Raw genomic sequence first — 23,706 nt, forward strand, 5'->3', positions numbered from 1 at the left:
TGGCCACTTACTTAATAGTTGCTGGGCATGAACAGCAGGCATAAAACAGAAAGTACTATGCAAGTATTGATTAGTAATTAATTTCTCATTTTATCCATAAAAACTATTTAGGTCAGAAACTATTTTTTCCCCACTTATCTAAGGTTACACACCAAAGAAATGAAAGAAGTGTGTGTGTGTGTGTGTGTGTGTGTAGTGTGAGCACCTGGGTGTATCTATGCAAGTGGGGGTTAGATATGAGGCCTCTGACTTTTTCTCTCCTCCGTCCACTCGCCTGATGGCCATCTGTCTCTACGAGTCATGCAACTGACTTTTGGGTAGTGATGTCAAAGACCCCTGAAAGTAGCTATTCCAGAACATTGTTTATGGAGAACTAATGAGTCTACAAACTTGCAACTGTCTCACTGGTTCCTCCAGTAAAGACCAAAAGATAGTGGGTCCCAAACAGCAGTAGTTCAAAGGGAGATCCAAGAATCCTGAAGCAAAGAGAAGATAGTTCGAGAAAGAGAAGAGAGAGGGAGTTAGTAGGGATGGAGGCCAGGCCAGACATACCATTCCAGTAGCCAGGAAGCCTGAAAAAAGAATTCATACTTTCAGGCCCGAGGTCTGGACCAGATGTCAGGGAGCTCAGCTGGTGAAGTTGGTCTTGCCTAAGAAGAACAGCAGAGCAGAACATGAAGGGGAGTGTGGACTTAGCCCTCTCCCAGTAGCTAGCATGGACGGCTACACCAGAGTGATACTGAGTTAGGTTAGGTCAAGCTTAAGAGAGAGCCTTAACTTCTAAAGGGTCGATGCAGGGGCAGCCCTATTCCCTGTGTGGATAGAGTTGTTTGCTTGTGTGGGGTTGCATGAGGTTGCGGAGTTATTTTTATTACACTCTTTCTTCTCCTAACACTGGGTCTCTTAATTTTTTCCCTTCAAGTGTACTTTGAAAAATCTCATTCCCTAACTGCTAATCTAAACAGATTAATCTCAGCCTGAGATCTAAGGGTTTAAAAGAAAAATCTCTTTCCTTTGCTTTTAGTTTCTTTGTTGAGATTCTTTAGTATGAGAACATGACAGAGAGACATCACCAAGTCCCAGCTGCTGGGCCACCATTAACATTCACCCAGGAGCACAAGGGCTCTCTGTCACCAGGCCTTCTTCACCCAGAACTAAAAAGATGTCATGGGACTCCTCAGCCCCTTCTCTAGGTATCCCTATGTAACCTATCGGAAAGGGAAAGATTATTTTATTTATTTTTATTTAACAAGCACTCCTATAACATTTGTTATGAGCCTGGAATGGTTTTGAAGTACTTTCCAAGTATTATCTCATTTAATTCTTTCAGCAACTCAACCAAGTCAGGAGTATCACTATTCCCATTTTACAGATGAGGAAACGGAGGCAAGGAGAGGCAACATGACTTGCCCTGGTTGTGCAGCTCATCAGTGGTGAATTTGGTGTCCTAGGAAGAACAGCATAGGGATTCCAACCCAGACTTTGGAGTCCCCACTCTTAACTGTCACTTTAAGCTGAAGCTCAGTCTTGCTGATAATCACCTCCTGGTCTTGTCCTTTCATTACTCAGGTACTAAATTTTCTTACTTGTATGGGAGAATTACATAATGAGAGCCTCTTAATTTATTCAAGTGAAGCCTCTGGTGTTTTGCTCCCTCTTGGTTTTATTTGCCTTCTATTGTGAACATGTCAACCATGCATTTAGCTCACACATTTATGCCTGGAGTCACAGGGCTGCAGGGAGCAGAGGGCCCTGTGCTCTATTTGACAGAGTTTCAGGACAAATATGACCAAACCTGGAACCCTCTTGTGGGCCAAAGCCACACAAGGAAAGAAGAGAACAGCTTAGTAGTCAAGGGTTCTCAGTCAAGCCACATAGTTTAGATTCTTAGAATCTGGTATCATCTGTGCCACCCTTGATGAGTCACTTCCAGGCAGTCCCTGCCTTCTTATGGGCTGGAGCTTGGTCTTAACCATGAGGAATTTTGGTATGGATGGGTGTCACCAGCTCCTTATACAGTCACAAAGCCACCTCTGTTGGGTTCAGAGCCGGGAGCACCCCCACAGCCTGCCCTCTCGCCTCCTCCGTGGCTTCCCTGACACCCAAAGGAGGAGGGGAGGGGAGGTCGGGAGAAGGAAGGAGAGGGGAGAAAGAAGACAGAGGGGAAGAAAAGGAGAGGAGGGAGAGGAAGGAAGGGAAAAAGGAAGGAAAGAAGGAAGTAAGGAAGGCAGGCAGTCTTCTCCATTAAGCTTCAAATCAGCCAACCTCTGGACTGTTCTCTCTGATTCCCTCCAACAAGTGTCGCACATATTGTACTCCAAAACCCACTCTCAACCTCATAGTTCTGCTCCTTAAGACCTTCTGTGACCTCCAATTGTCCCAAGTTCAAGTCCAAATTCCTAAGTATGGGAGATAAAGTTCTTAATAACCTGGTCTCCACTTTTCTTCCTATTTTGCCTCTCAACCCTTTCCATAGTCCCATTTTCTCCCTCCCCTCCTGTCTTCTCTCTTTCTGTCCCTCCCTCCCTGCCCTCTCTTCCCTCCCTTCTTCTGCCCCTTACCTCTGCCCTCAGTCATATTAGCCTGTTTATCATTCCCTAAAATAAACACCTTCCCTCTTGCCTCCTGATCTTTGTTCACAATTTTCCCTTTGCTTGGAATCCCGTCCCCCATTCCCTCAATCTGCTGACTACCTCCTTAACCTTTCAGCCCCAGTCTAGCTTTCCTCTGACCCTCCCGCAGCGCCCTGACCACCCTGCACTGCAACATTAGACTTCCTGCAGCTCCATGTTCTCTCCCACAGGACCATAATGTTCATGCAGGAAGGGATGGTGTCCTTGTCATGTTATCTCTGCAAAGCAGAGTCCCTGGGACATGGGAGATGATGGCAAATATTTGCTGATGGGCTACATCAAGAGTGCATGACAGTGTAGATTGTGGCCATTGCTAGCAAGAGTCTTAGTCTAATCTCCCAATATGTATCATATTGGAATTCTGAGCCAGAAAGAGGTCAAGTCATTTGAAGTCGTTTGTACAGAACTTGCAGGCACTCAGATCACAGCTGGGACTAGGACCCAGACCATCAGGCTGTGAGCTTCTCCCAGACAAGGAGCACATCTCATTAATCCCGTGACTCCAGCATCCAGCCTCATGTCTGGAAAGGAGTAGGTGCCTAATGAATGAATGCATGAGTACACTGGCACCTAGCTCTTTCCACTGCCAAGGACAATGTGGAAAAGCAACTCTGTTGTATAACATTTGGTTTGATTACTCTAGACAACTAAACTGCATAATTAGAGCCCTATAATTCAGATCAGGGTGTGTGTCCCCTGCTGTCAAAATTTACCAGTTAGGCTGACAATTCACAAATCACTTCGACTTTGTGCAGTATCGATGTAAACTGCATTTACTTCCTGAATTGATGGGTTGCAATAGCTGGATTGCATACAGAGGTGGCCCAGATATACTGTTACCACTATGCCCACAGAAAGAGGCTGCTGCTATTTTTAAACTTCCCCTGGAAAGTAGATGATATGATTCCCCTTGCTTATTCATTCTGATGTCACTCAAACCTCCAGGGAGGAAAGTTCCTCTTTACATCCTGCTAAATTGCTTCTACCTGGTATTTGGAATGTTTCTCCTGCAGGTCAGATCACAGCGGATAGGAAGGCTTCTGATGTCGCCACCACCCCCATGTCTGCCCCGTGTTCTTGGCTCCGTAGACAGCCCAGATAAGAGAGAACGAATGTCTGTGTGATGTCAACCCAGACTCCAGCTGGTAAGGCTGGCCTGGTTAGCACCGGCACTGAGGCAGCACATGCTGGGGTTGCAGAGGAACTGCATGATGGCCGAGTACAAACTTTAAAAAATGACTCCAAAGTCGTCGGGCAGCCTGGGTTTTCAATTTCAGCTTTCTGCTCAAGTAACTTGCTCTAAGATCTTACCTATTACCTTCTGTGAACCTTTTGTTCCCTATCTGTAAAATAGGCCTGACGATACTGTAACTACCTTAGATATTTGTTTATATCATTCATGTGACATGCTTTATATAGAGCCTAGCACATGGTGCACCGCTAATGTGCACACACACCCACACACGCGCAGGCCTCCAGGGCTGCGAGAAGAGGCTCTAATGTGTAAATCAGCATCTGTGCTGTGTCTTTTATTTGTTGACTCACGTTTTAAAACACTGTTTTCTCTGTTCCTATCCTCTTAATCCCTGTATTGATTCTCAGCCCTTTGAACCCTTTCTGAACATGACCACCCAGTGTCTCCCCGTTCCCCCAGGGCCTCCCAAAGCAAGCTGTTTACTGACACAGCTTGTATTGAGCAGACTATCCCAACCATGCACCCCAAATTTGGTGAAAATCAGTCCAGTTGTTTCCTTTTGATATGGTGCATGTGTGTGTGAAAGAGAGACACATTTTTCGGGATGGAGGATAGAAAGAAAAAAGAAGGCAGAGGATAATCCACCTGCCTCGTGCTGGTTTTTATGCAGAGAGCACGGATGCAGCTCAGAGATCTAAGGATCAGGGCAGGGAGGCCCGGGCAACAGACAAAGCCATTCCCAAGTTATCCCGGTGAGCATTTTAGCAAGAGTATCAGGTGAGGAAAACCTTACCTGGAAGTTGACTGGAACATTTCTTGGCACTCTGGCAAGCTTTGAGCATCCCATTAGCAAAAACTGAGTAGATGAGGGCCCAGAGGGAAGAAAGCCAACTTCTAGAGCACACAGAAGGGACAGGAGTGTGAGTGTGACACAGAGGACCCACGGCAGCAGGGTCTGGAAGCAGAGAAGCCCCTCCTGGCTATGCCAGTGACTTCTCTTGGCCACCCTTGTCAAGGGCTTTCACCAGATCCTGAGTAAGGAGGGGCAGGAGATTGGCTCCCAGGTCTCCAGTGACTGGACATCACATCATTGCATACCCTTTGTGCTTACGTAATTGCCAGTCATTTCCATTCCATGCTTGTGATGCATACTTCGTATTTTTTGTCAACTTTAATAAGGTTTGAGTAGGATAACCTCGCCAGCTGTGTTCAATCTGAGAATCCATTTGGATCATGATTTTCTACCCAGAATGAGAGAAATCAAGGTAAGAGCATATTTTACTTTAAGTTAAATACTCTTAACTTAAAGGCTCTTAGGATGATTTAAAAAGTAATTCTTCACCAGACAAATATGTCTAAATTTGAATTGCGAGGAACAGCCAAGAGTGAAGGTGTACTCTACCATTCTGCATTATTATTTCATAGTAAATATAACTTTGTCACAAAAATCTGTAGTTGAATTTTTCTGTTCATTAAAAATATATATTAAAATGTCTTATTAAAATATTTCTGAAATTATTTTGCTATAGATACTATGTTTAATAATAATTTTAGATTTGAAGAAAAATTATAAAGTAATGTGGAGGGGTATTTCCATATGCCCCTCACCTAGTTCTCCCCATTCTTAATGTCTTACTTAACCATGTTGTGGTCATCACGACTAAGAAACTAGCATTACTATTAACTGAACTCTACACTTTATTCACATTTTACTATTTGTTCTCCTACCACACATGTCCTTCCTTTGTTCCAGGAGACCACATTACATTTAGTTTTCATGTCTCCTTAGTCTCCTGTGCACTATGACAATTTCTCAGTCTTTCCTTATTTTTCATGACCCTGACAGTTTTGGACAATACCGGTCAAGTATGTTGTAGAATGTCCCTCAATTCGAGCTTGTCTGATATATTTCTCATGGTTGGACCAGGGTGATGGGTTTGAGGGCCGAAAATCACAGAGCTGGAGTGCCTTTCATCACATCATACCAGACACATATACTGGCAACATGACTTATCACTGGTGATGTTAACCTCAATCACTTGATTAATTTAGTGTCTGCCGGGGTTCTCTTCTGTGAAGTTACCATTTTTCTTCTTTCCAGACTCTGTTCTTCAGAGGCCAGACACTAACTGCAGCCCACACTTAAGGTCAGGAGGAGGGAGCAGTAAGCTTCTCCCAGAGGAGGGAATAGCTAAATAAATTATTTGGAATTCTATAAAGAATATTTGTCTCTTTCCTTCCACTTATTTAGTTATATAATGATTTATCTGTATCAGTATAGACTCGTGGATATTTATTTTATACTTTGGGTTATAAAACAATACTCTGTTGTTTATTTTGTTGGTCAAATTGTTTCACCTTTGGACATTGGGAGCTCTTTCTGTGGGTCCCGTCTCCCCTTGGTTTATCCCCATCATTGTGTTTTTAGCACTTCCTTGCTTTCTGGCACAATAAGATGTTCTAGGCAACAGCTATTATATTAAACGTTGCAGCATTGAAGTTTGTTTGAACAAAAGTATAAATTATCTGTGCATCACAACAAATTTCAAATATATTTCTACTCTACTGACTTCTTCATTTAGTAATAACATTGTTGTTATTCTCCATATATAATTTCTCCATAATATAATTTACATTCATATAATCACTATAAAATTAATTTTATCTCCAATATTGTACTTTTCAACTGAATTTGCAGCAGCATTTACAATTGTGTCAGATGTTACACTTTAGACAGAATGAACTCTAAAAAAACTTTAGTTTGATTCCATGAATTGGGTGCAAATAAATAAATAAATAGGACAATGGTTGGATTAATTTACAACTGACTTTCTGGAAGCATTTATAACATTTACGTAAAATTGGCCTCTTTAATTATTTGCAAGTTCTCCCTCTGCTAATACAGCCAACACATAAGAGCTTACCTTCTTTTTTCATACATTGACAAGAAAAACCAGAATCAAAAGTGAGCAAAAGGAATTTAGAAGAGTCATTAAATATAGATGAAAAGTCATACTGCACCAAATGATATATATATATACATTATAGCTGTATTATCATAGTTGTATAGTTAAATTATCATCTTAGGGCACATTCTTCCTAAAAATAGCCACTAACTTTTGTGAGAGATGCCCGTGATTTTCCAGCAGATCCGTGCTATCCGTTTTTCGTGGGAGTGGTGCTGTCACTCCGGCCGCCATGATGGATGGCTAATGTTGACAGACACTTTGTGCAAGTTGCGTGTTCACTGTTGACTTCCTTGAGAAATGGAAATTCAGTACCTAATTTTTCATTAAACTTACACTCTTATTTTTAACTTTATTGCTACCAAACCAAAGAGTTTCTCATAAAAATAAAAAAATTATAAAACAATAAAATTAAAAACTTAGAGGTATAAATTATATGATAAATAAATAGAACATACTACTGTAGTAAGAGTGTTTGGCCTACTCTTTTTATGCTTTCCAGAAGGACTGCTCAGGTTCCACTTCTTCTGAATGTCTCATAGCCTAAAAATTCCCACATTGCTTATTGACCTCCACCAACAGTTTGCTTGGCAGCTTCCTATGGTACATGACACAGATCACAGACGACTGATCGGTATCCCAGGCAACCAGAATGGACACTGCCAGTGAGTCTGTCTCCCACTATTACCTGAGACCTGAGGAAGGTACCTGCTCCAGCCTGCTCACATCCAAGCATGTTATTTTAGCAGAGGGCACCCTGCATATTCCCATTGAAAGCGAGATATTTGTGTTCCACGGGGAAAGTCAGGAGACGAACAAACGTAGTCAAGTATTAAAAAGTGCCTCGAGCACTAACTACTCCATGACCATGAAGCAAGCAGATATACACAAGAAGACTCAACCCCTCTGGCTTAATATAGTGTCATAATTAAGGACGGTACTTTGTTAAAGAATGAGAGTGCTAAGCAAGATAAGCCACCAAGACGGCAAGCGTAAGCTGGAATGGTCCCAGGTAGCCAGGGACATATGATCATCTTATTTTAAAAGTCTCCTGTGTGTCAGTCTCTGTGGCTTCCAAGGTTTGGGTGAGACTCAAGCATTGCTCTCCTTTGGAACGCTGGGAACCCCCGTGTTAGGCTCACACTCTGCCACGTGCTCTACTAGACTCTCTCTCAACTGTCCTGCACCTGGTACCTTGTGCAGGTGCCCCCACCCTGCTGGACTCTTGCAAGGAGACACCCAGGGGATTGTGCAGAAAAATGCCACCCACCCCTCAATGACCATAATTTTGTCCCGAACGATGTCAAGTGGGCTGGACAACACTCAGATCTTGAAGGTTTTTCACTTCTTTGTGACCCCTTTCCTTTAGGGCAGGTTCTGCCATAGGTCCTAAGCTGCTATACCTTTGTCCCTTTCTCCTGGGCCTCAGTTAACCTTTTAGGACAGAGGATGACTCCCAAGGAAAATATTCCCAGAGCCCAAGTCTTACCAAGGAGAAAGACAAAGAGGGAAATGAGATGGTTTGAGAAAGTCCTTTCTCCTTTCCCCAAAGGATGAAGCTCCCCCTCCCGGGTGGGCGGACAGAGCACGATACCACAGTAGCCTCCTTGTGTGGGTGGACAGGCCTGACGCTGGCGTTCTGTCCTTTGCCTTGAACACACATCAGAGCCAGGCCCCAGCTGCCCCAGGGGGCAACATGTGTGGGGAGCAGGCAACATACATAACCAGCGATACGTATTTATGAGTTATGCTGCACCTCTCCAGTGGCAGCCACTGGGCTACTTCTTGAAGATAAAAAAATAACTAAACATGCACCCCCTGACCTCATGGAGTTCATGGTCTAAATCAGAATCATTCTCACTACAAGAGAAAACAGAAAATGAAGCTTGTTCAGTCCAATCACAACAGTGTTCATGTTTTGGGGAGGAGTCCGTGGCTTTGAATCTGAACAAGAGCCTAACAAACCCACCAGCTGCATGTTCACCACGCTCACATTTTGGTCCAAACCCAAATACAGCCCCAGGAGTAGCTGCCCACTGCGAAGAGCAGTAATGCTGAACAAGGCTGTCTGGGTTTACAGCTGGCGCTTGGTGGTTGAGAGAAATCATGGATTTGGGCTCCTGTGGTCTTTGTCCTGCGGAGCACATATGATAAGTCATGACAATCAGCTGAATCTTTGTGACAAGAATAAACAGCAGTAAAAGGTATATATTTGTGTTCGCATAATTCCCCTCATTTTGATTGTTAGGCATCATCTGGTCTGGGCCTCAGGATGGCTTGCTAGTGGGCTCAGATCATGTTACATTAAGGGTTTGCTTTGAGAATTCAGGATTGTTTCTTCATCCCACTAGGAAAATTAGATCCTTCTCATAGGAAAAATGGGAGTAGAAAAATCTATTCTGCAAATGTGACTGACCATGTCCTATGGGAAAGGTGTTGTTCTCAGTGTGTCAATGTGGACTGTGGCCTGGCTGTGGTCCCTTCCTTGGGTGCTCTTCTATCCCTGGGTCTGGGTAGGACTCTGGGAAAGGTGTGGGACCCTTAAGCCAAGAGGCCAGCTTTGGTCACAGCAAGAGTGGAGCTGTGTGTGCAAATGTGCAATCCTAGAATATCAGCAGTGGACAGGAACACAGGGGTCACCTGAGTTCTCACTTTGCCAATGCAGAGATTAGCTTGGTGGCAGAGAAGACTCCAGAATATGGGCTTTTTGCTTCTTAGCCCTGGCATTCCTTTCACTCAGCCACAGACCATAGGGTGGTGTCCTGCTTTGTTCTCATTCGGACCCAGATCACTGTTGACCTTCAAAGCATTAAAGGAAAACAATATACCTAAAGGGGAGGAGAATTTGAAATTCTGAGAATGAAGAAGGGCTTGAGAATTTTGATGGATAATTTAATAAGGCTCTTGCCTATATAATCATTTCCTGGTGACAAACGAATTTATGCTGGTGATTAGTTCCTGGAGACCAGCCATGAGCTACCCTATCCTAAATCACCCATCAACTTCCTAATCACTTTCCATGAAGGAAGTTGGGGATGGACTTGAATTATTCTTTTTAATTTCCTGCAGGGACCAGTAAAAAAATTTTCTAGAAAAAGTAGAGCAAGTCAAATACTCAAAAGATCCCCCACGAAGGCTGCCTTCTCTGCATCCCTTGATTAATTTGGGATTTCTATATAGGAGTTTCATCACTGTCACCCTTCCTTTCATAAAAATAAGCCCCGCATTTAATTTCTCTATATACTGAGAATGGTGTGAGTCCATGTTTTCAGGGGAGTGGATGAGTTTACAGACCAATAAAGTTAGATGTTGCCAGATAGTGAGTACTCAAAATTCTCTGTTCCCTTTCCTGGAGGATAGCAGAGACTCTATTTCTCTTCATTTTGCTATAAAACAAAGGATAAAGAAAGGTTAGCAGATGAATCTGTGACTCCTTAAAGTTCATTTCACACCTGGATACTCTGTAAAGTTGGTGTTCATGAAATGTGTCAACACACACCAATCAGAGGCACAGAACTCATTCTACATTCTACCTCTCTGGAACACCTTTCCTAATCCTCCTTGCAGGGGCTTTCCTCACTCTGATCAGCAGTTCCCAAAGGAGGCAAGATAAAGTCCTTTTGCTGACCCCATGTTGCAAAACATGGACTTGGGGAAGATTTCCCTGGGCTCAACCCAAGGGTAGAAGATCAGGCAGTGCCCATGGTTTTGGGGTCCACATGCAGGTGAGAGGCCACAGGTGAGCTGGCCCATTGTAGGCAGTTTACGGGGGCACAAGGACGGTGCTGTATAATCTCTGTGGTGTCTGGCACTCTCTCTCCATGGTGTAGTATGGTCTTTCTGTGACAGCCAAGAAAAGCTATGCTCCTCATGGCCAAGCATGGTCCCAGATGAAAGAATCTCACTGGCTGCAAATCTGGCTTCACTATTCTCTAATGTGAGTTTCTACCTGAATCTGCAGGTTCAAGTGTGAAAGAAATATTGCATTTGTATTTTACATAAATTAAGTTAACTTCAATTCATATCCTGTGGTGTCAGGATATTCAACCTTATTCTTCCCTCCCGATCTCTACTTTAGGACTGGGCTGTTTTGAAAGTCTCCCATAGAGCCAATTTCTTAAAGAAATTGGTGGGCTGGCCACTCTCTCATGGCAGAAGTGCCTTCAGCCCCTCCTCTATGCTCCTGGGACCCCCAGAATTCACTCCTGAGCCATCCCCCTGCCTAGAGAATCCCACTGCTGGCAAGATAATCCCTTTCCCTCTCTCCACATTTCTCCTTATTCCCTCCTTCCTTTGTCCTCAAACCTTGGTCTCTTTAATAAGTCTAGCTTCTGGAAACAATAGCATGGAAATGCTGCCAAATAATTCTCCTAAAATAGCCACACATAATACTTACTATATACCTGAATGTTTGGAGAATAAACAAGATATCATGGGAGAAAAAAAAAAAAAAAAAAAACTAGAACTGTCCCAAGCCAAAATGATCAGGAACTGCCACTTGGTGTGATCTTTTCCATCCCTCTTCCTTCAGTTCCCTCCTCCTCTCTGTCTGTCTGTTTTCCTGAGTCCTCTCTGGCCATGGGAGCCTCCACTTGATGTGTTCTGGGTTTCAGGAGCACAGTCTGTGGTGCAGGGCTTTCCTGGATCCCACGAGGGCTCCTGCTTTGGTCAGACAGAATCTGCATGGAGCCCAGATCTTTGTCTCCTGCGGTGTTCGTTTCTTTGTTTGTTCCATTGTGAACACCTCCAGATGGCCTGTTCTCTCTGGGACACAACTGTCCTGCCTGCCTCCTTCGCTGACATCCTTGGTCTGACTGCTGAGGCATTTGCATGGAGACCTAAGTCAGACCCTACCAGGGAGGGAAGGACTGTGGGGGGCAGGGCAGTGAGCTCCCCGCTAAGGGAATCCCCATCCACCCGGGTCTTAATGGAGGTTCCTCCTATCCCTAACTGGACTCTGAACTGGATTGGGAAGCCTCTAAATCCAGTCTCTGAATACGTAATAGTCATTCAGGGACTGCCTAGGGTCAAACAAGTCACGTAACTCCTTTGAGACTATTTCTTCATCTGTAAAGAAGGGATATGAATCATGCCCACCTTGGAGATTTACTGAGGGGATTAGGTGAGCTATCCCACCTGAAGCATGTAGACTGGTGCCTGGCATATGATGAGCTCTCAGTAAGTATCAGCTGTATCTACCCTTGCCTTCTCCTTCCGAGTTTGCCGGGCAGAGACTGGCCCATCAGCAGGACAGATTTTATGGTGTGATTTCAGGGTTCATAAAACACAGAATGGCCTGAATGTCTTGCTGAGCGTGGGCATTCCAGAAGATCTTTCCTCCCGGCCCATGCCTGGTGTCCTCTTAGTCTCATTCACCTGCAGGCTTCTTGGTGCTTCTCCAGGGAGGAGGTACTGCCCTCAGCCCCTTTTCTGAGAGAAGATTTCCACAGGGAGCAGGGAAAGAGGGGTTTCCTAGGGCTGCCATAACAAATCACCACAGATTTAAACTGGGTGGTTAAAAACAACAGAAGTGTATTGTCTCACAGTTCTGAAGGCTAGAAATTCAAAATCAAAGTGTTGGCAGGGCCATGTTCTCTCTGAACACTCTAGGGGAGGACCTTCCTTGCCTCTTTCCAGTATCTGACTGTTGTTGGCAATCCTTGGTGTCCCTTGGCTGAAAGGTGTTAGTTATTATTTTTCTTCTATGCCCATCCCTTTGTGGACACCAGTGAAAATTGGGATCTTGAAAGTTTGTTTAGATTGGAATAATGTTGTGTGTTATCCCAATGCCAATTGTGCATTTGCCCAATAGAAAGGGGGCAAAAAATGTGGGGCGTCTTTCCTATAGAACCGATGGTGGAGTTGGAAGGCAGTGGCTGCAACACTGAACTCCTGCTTGGGGAATAGCTGCCTCGTTACCAGGCATGATGGGTTCTCCCAACTTACTTTTTGGTCTGCCCCATTCCTTTGCTCACTGCCCAGCATCACCTGACCACAGTGATTTGACCTATGACTTCCTCTCTTTGTATTTGCACGATTTTTCTCCCTTTCCTTTTCCAGGTGAGTATTCATCTTATCCTAATGTCTCATTGTAGTCACCCTGGGCTGGGCCATGGCAGGCTCTCATTAATCTACCAGGGTGTGGATGTTCACAGAGTGCAGTATTGGCCAGGTGTTCAAAATCTGTTGAGAAAAGTAACTGTTATAGCATCATCCAGCTGGCAAAGGGAGAATGGCTTCCAATCCCTGCAGAGCTTTCCATTCATGAGTTCTGACAGACAGCTCCCCACAAAAGGATGCAGGAAGGCTGGTCAATAAATGGCTGTCAGCCCTAGGGCTTGAGAGTGGTGTGGGAGACAATGCATTGATTCCAGCAAAGTCACTGTTTCTCCCCAGCCCAGGCTTCTGTTTCCTATCCCTTTATCCCCTGGACAGTAAGCAGGACATTTGGAGCTCCAATCCACCAGATTCCTCTGCCTCTCTTTCCTCTGCTTTTTTCCCCTTAACTTTGTTCTTCTTTTCATAATGTCTATTTTTGCAACAGTAAGAATTTGCAAGATGGCTTCACTCACATACATAAGTGGTGTATAAGTGTGCCATCTCTTTCCTCATTCACGCTGCCTGTTGGGGATGCTTTCCCTTTTGACAGCCTCTTAAAATTGGGTGGCTTGTCCTTAGCCTTAACCTTGTGGTACTGGCTGAATATGGTCCTCAAATAACCCCTTCTGAATGTTTTTGGCCTAACCAGTTAGATTAGGTAAGGCGCTATCATCCCTCATCCCCATGGCCAATCTTCCACTGGGATGGGGAAGCCTCTGGCATGAGTTTTCCAGTTCCCAAGGAGGGGTTTCCTCCCTCTCCACCATCTGCTTGGCAGGGCTGAGAAGGCCCTGTGGGCTGCTACGTGGCCCAGGAAGCGTCTGTGCTGCAAATTGGATTCGGACAGAAGGGAGTTTCTCCCCCTTCATGTTGACCAGCTCTCATAGCATATCTCTTCCATAGTGGTGGCTGTTGCCACTGCTGTCACTACCAGAAACCCTCCTGGTATCCCCACAGCGTACAAGGATGCTGCACATCAGCCTGTGGCATCTTCACTGGGCTGGCTCAAAATGATGAGCAAGCTACCACGTGATGACATTTTCTTCTTTGTGCTACCCTGTTTCCACACTGCTGTTTCCTCTATTCTTTGCCATGAACTGTTTAAGCTTAATTAAGGTCTCATTTTATTCTTCTCATTTTTACTCTGACAAGCTCTGTTGTACCTGGGTTGAGTATGCAGCCCATCACTGGCAAGAACAGATGGGGCTGCATATATTTTACTGTCAACTGCCCTCTGGGGAACCATCTAAAACATGTCTTTGTCCTCCCCCTGGGAGATCAGGAGTTAGGATGCAGTGCACACCAAAAGATGGTGCGAGATGCCACCCAGGATGTAGGCAGTTGACAGGGACCATGGGTGGGGGCACCAAGGCACAGGGAGGAGAAACTGGTAGAATTTATGAAACCTGTGAGGCCTCTAAGTCAGGGGTCCTCAAACTATGGCCCACATATGCGGTCCACGGGGGTTTTTTTGCCACCACTGTCTGTCCTGCTTAGCAGCCGACTCCTCTCAGTCCCGCAGTGTGCATGTGTGGAATCTGCGCAGCACTCTCCAATGGCCCTCCAACTTTCTGAGGGACAGTGAATTAGCCCCCTGTTTAAAAAGTTTCAAGACCCCTGCCTAAGTTCTCTGTGATAATTCTTACAGCTCTTTAACACCTCAGTCCTTGAGCAAGGTCATTCTAATCTTGTAGGTTCCTGGCCCCTTGGTGTTCCTGACAGTTTGAACTCATCTGGAGCGGGCATCCATAGCCACACGCTGACTGACTCTGGGAAGCCATGTGACAACCCTACCCGTGGTGCTTCCTCGTTTTCTTTTAGTACCATTTGGGCATGCGGAGGTTGGGAAGCCAGGTACGTCTGCCACAACGCCACACCCCTCCCCACACCTGGCCTGCCTCTTACGCTATCCAGGTGGGGTCAATATACTGCCTGGACCTGTTCTTCAGTAGAAAACCTGCCCTCACCAGAGTCCAAATGTGTGCGCCTGCGCATATCTGGGCAGGCAGGCACGCAACCCGCCATGCTCGTCTGTGGACGGGATCAACCCGCGGGGCTTGCCCTCCATTTTGAATGAACGGAATTACAATTCCATGTCTTTATTTCAGCTTCTCTGGCTGGAAATCAACTGTGCTTGAAACCAATCTGTGGATTTCCTGTGCCTGTGGAGAGAGAAGAGAAGCCACCCACCCTGGGTGGTATCTTGCACCGTCTTTTGGGGTGCACCGTATCATAACCCCTAGTTTCAAACATCCTCAGCCCAACACTATGAAAATTCCCAATTGACCTAACCCTCCCACTGCAGGTTGCTTGCCTTCCTCTGATTACCTAAAGCATTGTGTTGATATCTATTTTTTCAATTGTCTTATATTCAATTTTGAGATCTACCAGAGAAAATTAGGGAATAATGGCGCTTGGTGCAGCCTGGATGTGAAAAAATTTGAAATCCGAAAGCTATAATGTGGGGAGGGGGTTGTAGGCAGAATTTGGATTCTAGAGTGGACAAAGCAATTTGGTTGTGGTCCACAGTGCCCTCCCTCATTCGCTTTAGCAGGAACACATTTTGCCTTAATTTGTCAGACACTAGGCCAGGACCTACCTCCTAAGCCAGTGAAGTGTCACAAAGCTCATGCTTCCAAGTGACGTTAAAAAATTCTATTCTGTATTATAACTTGGATATATTGTTAAATAATGGCTTTCTCCAAATATTCATTTTTCTAATGTCCAATATTCAAAAAGTTGCTGTTCATTTTTGGGGGACTGTAGATCTTTCTGTCAAGCAGTTTCTCACAGGAGGCTAAACTGCTGCAGTGGGGATGGGAATGTCTTCTCTCTTCACCACATGTCGGTGAAAACGCCCCGAGACAAAGGTGGCAAGGGAGGTCTCCTCCTGACCCAGGCTGGTGTTATTTGAGACAGAATAAGGCAGGGCTTAACAAATGTACCGTGGGCCCTTGTTACTGTGCTCAGATCCAAGTCCCGGGGAGGGCAGCTGTGGGGAGCCATGGAGTTTATTTTTGAAGGAAGTGGACATTCCTGCAGAATGACTTATCATTTGGGCTTTTCTTGTGCTATTGGTTCCTTGGGAGAAGACTTCCTGTGGCCCATATCGTGAGACTTGGGTTCCTCAAGGGAAGCTAGGGATTTGGAAGTCTGGCCAGACCATAATCATTTGGCAAGTTATTTCATGAGCTGGAGTTCATTTCTGCCATAACCTCACCCCATATTGCTCACTATATATACATATATACACATGTATAATATGTGTATGTAAATTCTACATTGAAACACAAGTGGGCTCTTCTGGCTAAGATTTTCTTAACACAAAAGTTTCAAGCATGTGTCAGAAAACAAACCAAAGCTTATTCCCGGCAAGCTGTCCATGTGCACAGCAGGACTCCAAACAGCGAAAAGCTGTGAGACAATATCTATTGCAGTACCTTTCTTTTGTTCAAAAGCATCTCTATCCTCATGAATGGAGAAATACTTCTCCATATTTCTCACGCAGTAAATACCCAGTAGTGGGATTGCTGGGTCAAATGGTAGTTCTACTTTTAGTTCTTTGAGGTATCTTCATACTACTTTCCATAGAGCTTGTACTAGTTTACAGTCCCACTAACAGTAAGTATTCCTATCCCTCCACATCCAGGCCAGCAGTTGTTTTGAGACTTTTTGATGAAAGCCATTCTCACTGGAGTTAAGTGATATCTCATTATGGTTTTGATTTACATTTTCCTGATGATTAGAGACGTTGAGCAAGTTTTCAACAAACAATGTTTGTTGGCATTAGTCTATCTTCTTTTGAAAAGTTTCTGTTCATGTCATTTGTCCATTTTTTAATGAAGTTGTTTGATTTTTTCATGTTGATTTGCTTGAGTTCTTTATAGATTCTGGTTATCAGTAATCAGAATTATAGTTATCTGTAACTGATAACCAGTTATCAATATAGCATGCAAATATTTTCTCCCATTCTAAAGGGCCCTTTCTTCTCAACCCAGCCACAAACTCTCTGGAGGCCGGGAGTAAAATCCACAACACCTAGCATCACCCCAGGCCCTTGACAGATAAGCAATAAATCCACCTTAAATAGGTTGGCTATTTTCTTGTTCAGAGGACAGCCCAACAGGCTCATGGAAGTTAATGTCAATTTGGATGAACTTAGAGAAATCTAGCCTTTGTCTAGGTATGGCTTTCTGAGATAGACTGTCAGAGGGTCACTCCTGAGCACCACCAAACCCGGGTGTCCAGACCGCTGCCAGTCACTCTGACAGCCACAGGAGTGGGGAGTTGTAGCCAGTGGCCCCTGCCAGCTTAGAATGTAGGGAAAAAAAAACCCAGCATGAAACAGCAGACAGGGTGTGGGGATTGGGCACGTTTTTAACAGAAGAGGAAGCATTAAAAATTGGCATAGACATTTGGAGGGACATTTGGCACTACTGATGAAAGTTTAAAATGTGGATAGCCTCCCATGCCCTCTTTCATGTTTCATTGTCTTTCTTGAGATAAACACATGTGAATACTCAGGAGGTGCGTATCAGCAAGTTTGCAAAAGCCAAAAGTAGAAACAACCTAAATGCCACCCATAGGGTCAATGCTAAATAAATAATGGAACATCAATAGGATAGAGTGCAATGCAGCTTTTTCTTTTTAATGAGGCAGAGTTTAACAAAGACATGGAGAAATTCTGAAGACAAATTAAGTGAAAAAAAAACCTTAGAGAGCAATATATGCAATATGGTATACTTTATTTAAAAATACAAAACCAGCCCCCTCCCATATTGTCTGTATACATTTCCATAAATATAATGCACAGAAATATTTCTAGAAGATTCACATAAGACAATAACAGCAGTTACATCGGGGGAGAGTTATGGAGGGAGATGGACCATGGAGAACTTCAGCTTTTTCTGTAGGGTCTTCATTCCTTAGAAAGAAAGTATCTTGACCTATTGCCCCTGTTAATTAGAAGCAAATCAAGTTACAAGAAGAAATCACCTTAGATAACACGTGAGACTGGAAAGCCGGGGCTGATGAAGGGATTTATGCCTGTAGTTTCTGAATCTTAGTCACTCCTCTTGGTGGAGTCCACAGCCCCAGTGCAGAGACTGGGAGGGTGAGTTACTCAAAAGTGGTGGGTGTATTATAATTTGTAACCGTTTCTCTGGGCATAGAAACTTGAGTCAGTTTTTTTTCTAGATTCAGGCTCAACATCTGGAGCAGAAGTGGGATATTAGCAAGAGAGGAGACGTGTTGGAATAGAGGAGGCCCCATCACCCAGCCAGTTCAAACACACATCAGCAGCAGAGGCCAAGTTCACAACTCCAGGCCAGGGGCTCTTAAGTGCGAGTGTGCGCAGAATCCCTTGGAGGTTTGGTTTAACCTGGAAAACCTGCCCCCACTTCCAGAGCTGGTTCTGGCTCACAAAGACTGGAGTGTGCGGCCTGGGAGTCTGCATTTCTAAAAGTGCCCGGGACGTTGTGAAGTGGATGGTGGGTCTCTCGCTCGCAGAGGGCACAGGGGAGCAGAGAGAGGGCAGCCACCTGTCCTCTCTGCTGCCCACCACCCTTTGCATTCACTGCAGGACCAATCCCATTCTGTGTTCCCTTCCTGCCAGCTGCTCCCTTTCCCACCCCCGTCTCCCCATTTCTAAGTGTCCAAACAGCCCTAAGAACGGGATACAGAATCCTTGGTAGGGACTGAAGGTAAGGAGAGGCTGTTGTGGAGTGGGGAAAAGAGCCAGGGCCAAAAGGGGGAAGAAAATGCATGTTAGTTGGATCACAGGGTTGAAATGAAAAATTTTAGATAAAAGGTGGCTGCATTGGCCTCAGGCACTTACAAGACAGAGTTTGAAGTTCCAAAATTATAAAGCCAGAATCAAAGCTGTTGGCTGAAACTCGTGGAGTTAAATTGAAAGAAAAAGAGTTACCCATTCCAAGGTTCTAGGCAGAAATGTGTGTGGGCAGATTAAATGTCCCAGGCCCTGTCTTCAAGGAGAGCTGGCCTGGTCACGAGGAGCAAGATGTGGGGACAGTGATAGTGGACAACATTTATTGGGTACTTAGTGTACACCAGGCAGTGTTCTAGCCCTGATTCATTTAATTCTCACAATATCCTTGGAGGTGAATATGGTTTTTTCATCGTTATTTTATAGATACATAAAGTAAGGAACGGAGAATTAGGTAACTTTCCCAAAATCACACAGCTGAGGCAGGATTCAAACCCAGGCAGTCTGGCTTCAGAGCTTATGACTTAAATAATAAGCTATTGTGCCATAATTCCATGTCAAATTTAGTGAGAGAGTCATTAAAAGGAACAGAAAAAAGCAGAGAAGTGAAAAAGATCAAATGTGGTGAAAGAAAGAGCTATAGAACAGACAGTATCTCAAGTGGGTTTTGAAGAATGAATAGGAGTTTTATGGGAGGAAACAAGAAGGAGGTGCATGGCATATCCTGGCAATGGCAAGTGAGTAAATGCCCAGAGACTGTGTGTTGGAGGAATCACAGGAGATCTGTACAAGGGGTGGGAGCGAGCACACAGCATATGAGAGAGAACTGGAGGGGAGAGCTGAGAAGGGGTGGGGGTGGGGGCAGGAATGGCGGGGTAGGGGGTCAAGGGTCTGTGGTCTGAATAAGAGTTTGGAATTTGGGCTTTGACAATGTGCACCTGGAAAAGATTTTAATCGGGGGAGTGAATGATCAAAATTGCCATTAAAACATGTTAATATTTGCTTAATAAAGTGGAGAAATTATTAGCTCAGGACAAGACTATTTGGTAATGGGTATTCTGAGTCTATATCTATGCAGGTCAGGTCAAGCAGAACTCTGGTGAATTAGGGGAACCAAATAACAGGCCTTTCTAATTTTCCAGTTCTTCCTGAATTATACGGTTTTATGCCTTACATGTTCCCTTCATGTAGACACAGCCTGTGGGCTGACCTGCAGAAATTCCAAAAGTATATGAACTCACTCATCACAGAGGACTCATGTGAAAGCTTGCTGCTGTCGTTTTTAGTGACACTTAATGCCTCTATGGGAGCAGGTGGCAAACACTTCACATTTCGCATCAGGGAGTGATCAATTCATAGTCATGCCTGGGGTCTTTGTATTCTGAGCTCCTGCACTCAATTCACTGCAACAGAGCCCGATCTGGGAAATGGGAATGTTGTCAGTGAAGGAAGGAGACAGACCATCCTAGGGGGAGGAGAAGTGATCCTCTCCCTGTGGCATGCCTGCTGTGCACAGTGGGCACTGAGCTTCAAAGCTGTAGAGCAGTCACCTCTTGCATTTGTCTAATCACGGTTTTATGATTTGCAAAGAGCATTCGCGTGCATGATCTCATCTGAGTTGGGTGGAAGCTGCCATTCGCACCTCTGTCATTGGGACCAAAATACCTTGTGACTTCACTGAGCAGCTGGCAGAGGGGTGTGAGGAGCTCAGTTGCACAAGTGGCAGGAGGAGTGGGGAGGGGACCCTGGAACTATCTCTGTGCTCTGGGGGGAGGGGCAGCTATTGCCGGTGAGTGGGAAAGAAGATGAGCCAAGCATGAAAAACTGTCAAAAGGAAAACTCCAGGGGCCTCTTACACCACTGGTTTGGTGCATCTCCTCAAGCCATATCCAGTTGAGATGGAAAGTGGGGAGTGCTCTGAATCTTAGGCTCTCTTGGAGAAACAGTTGACTCCGCTTCTATAAGGGATCTCTATTCTTAACAAACTCACAGTGTTTTGTTCCGTTTTGTTTTTCAGCCATATCTGATTCTCCCTGCTGTCATCTTTCTAGTTTTATCTCCTCTTCAAGATAATACTGTTTGGGAAACAAAAGCTGAATTATTAGGTTCTCCCAAATACCTTTTCTAGGTAAACTCATATCTGATTCCTCATGACATATGTGGTCCAACTAGGAACAGGAGATGAAAGTTAAAGTCAAAAACAGAGACTAGAACTTGGTTTCCTAGAAGGTAGGGGAGGTCCATACTCAATGTTAGCATGTTTTTGCACTACCCAATACCTTTTTGCTTAATGAATTCATGCTATATGGAAGATAAATAAGTGAAGAGAGAGATAAAAAAGTGAGTCAGGGATTAGAGAATACAGATATGATATATTTAAGCTGATAATGCCTTTTTTTTTCTATAAGTTCCCACTCTCTAAATGGATTACCTCATTCATCACCCCTCATCTGGATTCTCCAAATGCAGTCCATACAATGGGGGAAGACAACAAACCCAGCAGAACACAGTCCTGCCTCTGAACACCTGAGCCAGGGCTAAGAACCTGCACATATGCACACATTCCTTGGCATTTAGAAGTGAAGTGTCAATATCCGGTCTGCCCACCTGCCTTCACAGCGTGGAGGATGGTTGCTGTCAAGAGGGGCTCCCACATCTCTCAGGGCAGAGGAGTCAGGAGACCAATTTGTCCTCATTGACTCAAGGGTGGAATCAGATTCTTCTCAAGGCAAGATAGGACAGGATTAAGACAGGATGGAAGGAACATGGGTCATGCTCTTGAGGAAGTGACACCGTATATAAAGGTGGCACTGCAAGATTGTCGTGACTTTTCCATGTCTAAATTCTGGTTGCGACTTCAAAATCTAAAGCAATGCGACTTCAAAACCTAAAGCAAATTTCTTTGGATTTTTTTACTGGTAGAATATCTTCATCTCTTTTGGGTGAGATTTTATTTATTTATTTATTTATTTATTTATTTATTTTTGAGGGAAAAAAACATCATTAGGAACCAAAGTTGGTGAATAATATTAATGAGTGAGCTGTGAGTGATACTTTTGAGAAAAAGGAAGTGTGTGTGTGTGTGTGTGTATGTTCATGTGCATGTATATCCATTCATTCATACTCTAGTGAAAGATTTAGAAAGATTCCAAGAGTGAGTTGAGACATGGCACTGATGGAAAAATATGTATTAAGCTTCCCATGTGAGAATGAAGTGTGACATTTATTTGGAGAAATGGATCAATGATTTTGCACACTTGCTGGGGAATTCACACTTACGTGTTCACACATGGATAACTAGCAACTTTTAGAAGCTGGCAGCCATACTCTCTTGATTGTGACCTAGTCACTCTTCTTTCCCTGATACCACCACATCTGCGGTGTGAGCCAGCACTCAGTCTTCCCCTACTGTGAGTTCTAAATATATATACGTGAAAGCCCTAAGGGAAGTGTGATGAAGGATTCACAAGAAGAACGAGAAGTACAACCAGAATTTCTTCAATAGCTTCTTCTCTTTGCCTTCTTCACTTCCCATTTCCTTTTCTCTGAGGAGTGCCAGACGAGGTTAGAGTATTATTATATTAGATAATAATTCCTGACTTTCAGTTCTTGCTTTATGACTGTCTTGGATATAGAACTATGTTTGCTCAGGGAAAATGGGTCACAGATTGCTAAACTAGCTCCTCACCATGCAGTGGTTAAGAGCTGTTTGTTTTTCAAATACCTTAATTGTATGGTCTACCAGAAAAGAGCAGCACTGAAAATTATACCTCTGGACTAAATGCAACCAGATGGACAAAAACAACAAGGCGTTTGAAAAAGATAAATGCCCCACAATCCCCCTGTGGTTGGTTTTATCGCCAGTTAATTTTATAATGGCTTCTTCTGGAGCAGGGGGATATTCCCTTGAGGCAGGAGTAGGTCCTTAGCAGAAACCAGGCTGCTTCCAGAGGGAGGGTCCTCCTTGCTGCCTCTTTGGGTAGAACTGGAGTAAATGTGCTGGTTTGGGGCTGGGGTAATGGGTGGAGCTGCTGGGAGAGTGGAATTCTCAGCTCAGGAGCAGCCACACATGCCTCTTTGTTTCTGCTTCTTGGCTTTCATTTCGCAGAGCCTTTTGCTAGACACAAAGCAGGGGTTTTTAGTCTGGTGTGGGTGAGTAGAGTTGAGCTGGTGGGAAGCATGGAGTTAGGTGATCTGGTTGGTCATCGGCAGGTTAAAGTTTTAAAAGCCGGCATTGCTATGGAAAGAATATTCCATGCTGGGCAAGGGCCACGGGGACTTATCAGTGGACTCAGGATAAGGCTGACCTCTGGATCCGTGTTCTGCTTCCCAGGACCATAGTGCCCAAGCAAAGCCATCCCTGTGGGTTTGCATCAAAATCTAAGCAAGCAGGCTTCTGCGCTGTCTTCAGCCACAAGTAGTTATTACATACCATGTCACGCAGAGTGTAATAAACATATTGGATTCAGGGCTGGGCAGTGAAGAAGGAGGGGTGGGGAGAATGTCCAGAAAGAAATGTAGATCAAAGACCGGGTTGACCCTCTTCTCATGAAACAACTGTGATTTTCTGGGATTGGTTGAAGGAGCTCATCCTCTTGGAAAAGAGTTCTCCCCCTCCCACCACATCCCCAACTCTGCCACTGTTGCCACCAAGAGGAAGTCTTTGAAAATGGAGAGCAAGGAATGTATGGCGCTCTAAGTATCTATGTTAAAGAAAAGAAAATAGACAGGTTGAAGCAGTGAGGCCTGAGCTCTACTGAGGCATAAGTAGATTGGCAGAGCTAAAATGGTCATGCAGTTAACATTTCTTTCTCTTTCCTTCTAGAACAGTCTCAACCATAGCCATTGGGTCTCTATGCTCATGTAATTTAATAGTCATAAAGTGTCCAGTAATTACTTCATATAAACTCCTCCTCATTCCCTTCAGAAGGTCTTTTCCTTCCTCTGAAATCTCCTTGGTGCCCTTGCTCATGTGACCTCTTCCACCAGAAAATGTATCAAACTGTACACCTTAAATATGCTTACCTTAGTGTATGTCAATTATATCTCAATAAGGCTTTCAAAAAAATCTACCTAGTTTGATCTTAT

At 44.4% G+C, this 23,706-nt stretch overlaps 2 long non-coding RNA genes across 5 annotated transcripts in view; one reads left to right on the plus strand and one right to left on the minus strand.

Moving 5' to 3' along the window:
* The window catches only part of LOC105882629 (uncharacterized), a 28,573-nt gene extending 23,706 nt beyond the window's left edge, over window positions 1–4,867 (minus strand). Inside the window, exon 1 of one of the 2 annotated variants that reach the window (XR_012920623.1) lies at window positions 4,622–4,867. This is a non-coding gene — a long non-coding RNA (uncharacterized LOC105882629). The remainder of the gene's footprint in view (window positions 1–4,621) is intronic. The other variant, XR_012920622.1, reaches the window with a different exon arrangement.
* An 85-nt stretch (window positions 4,868–4,952) lies between these two features.
* The window catches only part of LOC105882605 (uncharacterized), a 41,849-nt gene continuing 23,095 nt past the window's right edge, over window positions 4,953–23,706 (plus strand). Inside the window, exons 1-3 of one of the 3 annotated variants that reach the window (XR_001159325.2) lie at window positions 4,978–5,093; window positions 7,377–7,459; window positions 14,588–14,747. This is a non-coding gene — a long non-coding RNA (uncharacterized LOC105882605). Of the gene's footprint in view, window positions 5,094–7,376; window positions 7,460–14,587; window positions 14,748–23,706 lie in introns of all 3 variants that reach the window. The other 2 variants (XR_012920621.1, XR_012920620.1) reach the window with 2 other exon arrangements.

The sequence above is a fragment of the Microcebus murinus genome, chromosome 8 (assembly GCF_040939455.1).
Source record: "Microcebus murinus isolate Inina chromosome 8, M.murinus_Inina_mat1.0, whole genome shotgun sequence".
In the NCBI taxonomy this organism is placed as follows: Eukaryota; Metazoa; Chordata; class Mammalia; order Primates; family Cheirogaleidae; genus Microcebus; species Microcebus murinus.